The following is a 4,176-nucleotide window of genomic DNA, read 5'->3' on the forward strand; positions in this document are numbered from 1 at the left end:
ATAACACAACTTACTTGCATTGTGAGACTCAATCACATGCTACACAACTATAGATGGCGTACCAAAGCCATCAACAAAATAGCATCACCCAATGTTATGAGGTGTGAAGCCTAAACATTGAAAGCCGTAAAGAGGTTAATTCTCTCCAGCATGATAAACTTAAAGATGGAGATGATGTTAAGCTTTGAATGTAAGCTACAAGGGTAGTTTTCTCACCATTTTATCTTTATGTTGGAGATGAACCCTTGCAATGCCCACGCACTATTCACACCTCCTCTTGTTGTGGTATGCAAGTCATATGAGCTCATGCTTTTTCCACCTTCGAGAGTAGAGGTTTCCATGTAGTGCGAGTGAATGAAAGTAGAAGAAGTAGAATCTTGTTTCATACTGTAATGGAGGTGAGAGAAGGGAGAGGAGCTAGCTTGGTGTGAAACTATGTGGTGGGCAAGGGAAAGAGATGGGGGAGAAGCTTGCTTGGTGCTACAATGGAGATGGGAGAAAGCTAGCAGAGAGATAATGCTGGACTATAGGGGGTGCATGTGGTTGTTGTAGCCATGGAGAACTTGAAAAAGAGTTTGTAGAGAGAGAGAATCACTTTTTAGCTATAGAATAGGTTTGAAAAGACTTTGGAGGGTGGAAAATGATGTTTTGAAATTTTTTGGAAATTTTTAATTTTTTGAAAACTTTTAGTGCACGTTTTTTACATTTGGAGGTCAAAAATACTTTTTTGACGATAAAATAGGTTAGAGGACCTTTTAAAGAGGGAAAACTTGAAATTTGAATTTTTTAGTGTATTTTTAAATCCGGACAAAAAAGTGGGGAAAAAGAGGTCAAAGTGGTCCCCCTCCCCCACCATCCCTTTCCCCTAGCCACCTCCCTTACCTTTTCTCTAGGTAAGAGGCCATTAAGAGGTATAAAGCTATCTTGTCCCCCTACTTTTTTGAGGGTATAGAGTGTGTCCACCACCCTCTTCCTATTGGCTGGCCTCTAATTAACCTTAATCCCAAAGGGCCCTTAGAGGGTTCATATTTTTCCTAATGGTGCACGTGTGGTGCGTTAAGAGTGATTGTGTGTGTGTGTGTGTGTGTGTGTGTGTGTGTATTACTCATTACAAAATCAGTGAGACCCTTTATTCTTTTATGTAGAAATAATAAGGTCAATCGCCAATGAATTCAATGGGTGCTCTGATACCAAACATCTGGCCTGAGGCAAAGCACATGCTGCCTTTACCCCAACAAGCACTACAAAAATGTGAAGGGTTTCCACTCTCTTGTCTTGTGTTAATGTGGGATGATCGAAACAAGTGTAACATAGCATGTGTACATAAACATTTGTATCATAAATTGGCCATGTAGGTTTACATTTCGATAGGCGAAGCCTCTTGTTTAAAGAGTTTGTTCAATCCACTCTTGATTTATTAGGTGGAATCTTCTTCAGATTCCAATGTTGCATATGTAGGAAAAACTAACAAACCCTGCTATCTTGTGTGAATTAAACTCGGACCCCTCTTGAGCAGAAGAGAGGCATTGTGAGGTAAACCACTCCACCGCATAGCTAGTGATGACTCCACAATCCTCCTTTTCTATAGTAAGTATAATGGGGGAAGGGATTCCGGCTCCCCCCCCCCCCCCCGACACGTGGCCAAAGGAGAATGCTCTGGGAAGTGTTCCCTGCACCAACCTGCAAACTGCGCGCGCGCGCGCGCGCGAGAGAGAGAGAGAGAGAGAGAGAGAGAGAGAGATTTTTGCATGCTCCGGCGATTGTGCGATACAGAAAACAGCTAGACTGTCTTTAGCTTTTCCTTCCGGCGAGTGTTCTCTGTAGCTCGGCGCTCGATGTTGAGAGAGAGAGAGAGAGAGAGAGAGGCTTTCGGTATTCGGCGCCATGTGGATCATTGCTCACGGTGTCTGACCGGCGGCTGTCCACTGTCCACTACACGGGCAGTCGACCCAATCAGAAAAGGCTGAGAGAGAGACTCTGCGCTAATTCTCTACTGCGTGTACTCTCTAAGCATGTTGCGGTTCGTCTGAAGAGCGTCTGCCTAAGCATATTACTGATGGCTGTCCGAGAGAGAGAGAGAGAGGACTCGACAGAATGTAGCCATGGCTCGCCAGAGCTTTCGATTGATGAATTGTATGGGAAAGCTCTCAATGATGAAAAGAGGCCTAGCGCGTCGAGACGAGGGCTGTAAACCTAGCTATAAGAAGAATGGAGGAGTTGGGTCCACACAAGACGGTAACAATGCATTTTGTTGAAGAAGAAGCAGGGCAGGATCTGCCCACTCAATTCGATGCAGACATCGCCCTCGCCAAAGCTCTTCAAGAACAGGAGGACTGTCACTTGCAAGATGTCTCCCTCAATCGTGATGCCTTCAGTGGTTGGGCATGAAGCACTGGCCAGATCTTTGGAAGATTCCGATGATTCAGGGAAGCTAATGATTATGTTGTCCCTCCAAGAACATCCGCAGACAGCACCACAGATTGTCAGAGATGTTAGACAGGATGGTGTTGATCCGGATGCAATGTCATATGAGGATCTAATGGGTCTTACAAAAGCGTTGGGTGCCCAAAATAAGGGCCTTCTTCCTAGTAATTAAGAAGATGCGTCCTATATGTAACGTTGAGGTGGAGGTCCGGTCACAACTGTACAATAACAATGAGCAATTCTTGCGTCACCTATTATACAGAGCACAAAGGCCTTTGGAAAGCACACAAATGGAGGCTTGGCTTGGCTTCGCTTCGTTTTCTGTCCAACTCTTGAGTTAAAATAGACCTTTCCAAATGTGTGAAGGGAATTGTATTTATATACCATATACAACAAATATACTTGACTTCCAGGTGTAAACTTTTACTACAGTTAAGTGCAGAATGAATGTGTTTGTTAAAAAAAAAGAGAGAGAGAGAGAGAGAGAGAGAGATGGAGCACCACTAGGCCCTTTCGTTGCAATTTACCAAAATACCCCTCTAATTTATGAAAATTTCCAAAATACCCCTCTAATTTAAAAACTTTCCAAAAGACCCCCAATATTTTATCATAAATTCCCAAAATACCCTTGGTCGTGAGATTAAATTTTTATAAAGATAAAAAAAATTGTAGCTTTTCAAAAGAAGAGTGATTGAACACAAGATATTGATATCCTCTCTCTCTCTCTCTCTCTCTCTCTCTCTCTCTACGAACTTACCAAGGTAGCTACATGTCAGCTCTCTACCAACTTACCAAGGTAGCTACAGGTCCACGAGCTCCAAGAGTTTAAGAGTGGAGCTCCAAGGATGAGAGAGAGAGAGAGAGAGAGAGAGAGAGAGAGAGAGAGTAGTGCCCTTATCGAGCAGCTAGAGAGAGAGAAAGAGAGGGAGAGGTGTAACGAAGGTCCAATCTCAGGCCCATGTCACATTAGGGCAGGCAAACTACACTTTCGTGGCATGCACCAATCAACTGCTATGCCGGCGCATCGTCTTGTCACACTGGGTCGCTGCCCCTGTTTTCAGAGCTTAGCTGGCTGTCCACATCAGCGGCACACTTTCCTCAAAAGTGTGCCGGCCTACCTTGCTCGACCAACCCTAACCCACGCTCTGATCTCGCCGTCTGATTGGTTGCGGAGCACCTTTTCCAACTTCATCACCTGCGCTCAGTGTGACACCATTTCAATTCCACTGGCCTCTGTAAGCGAGACTCCGCTCACACAAGGGCATGGTTGTCAAAGGCCTCCAGCTCACGAAGGACGGGCGACCCAGTTTGACAAGGGCCTCAAGAAACATTCTTTATTGTAATCATTATCCATTATTGTTATAGGGTTGTCGAGCAGGGAGTCGTCTGGAGCTGAAGATAGTTGTGGCTCTACGCAAGTGTGGTGACATGACGCGGTGATGTACGCGTATGCAGGGAAGTGGTTTCTCCTCTATAGCTTCCTTTCATTACGTGTGTGACCCTAGCCCTCTACGTTACTGCCTGGATCAAACCCTAACAGATCTAATGCACACAAGCTCAATCTCTTTGTGGCTTTCCACCCCCCTCGAATTCGCATCAGCAGTAACCAGCTCAGATTTTATACGGGTGCAATCGAGTCGTCCTTCAATGGTAGCTAATCTTCAGTTGTCCCTACCACCAACATCCTCTCATGACCTTCCTCTTATGTTAGATCCCTCGCCCACCACCTACCACAAGCTGATTGGCTTGCCC

At 45.0% G+C, this 4,176-nt stretch overlaps 1 pseudogene; it reads left to right on the forward strand.

Annotated features, from left to right (window-relative positions):
• The first annotated feature begins 2,164 nt into the window (after positions 1-2,164).
• On the forward strand, positions 2,165-2,704 carry LOC147461008 (uncharacterized; annotated as a pseudogene).
• The last annotated feature ends 1,472 nt before the right edge of the window (positions 2,705-4,176 follow it).

The sequence above is a fragment of the Adiantum capillus-veneris genome, chromosome 3 (assembly GCF_014529385.1).
Source record: "Adiantum capillus-veneris isolate H3 chromosome 3, ASM1452938v2, whole genome shotgun sequence".
In the NCBI taxonomy this organism is placed as follows: Eukaryota; Viridiplantae; Streptophyta; class Polypodiopsida; order Polypodiales; family Pteridaceae; genus Adiantum; species Adiantum capillus-veneris.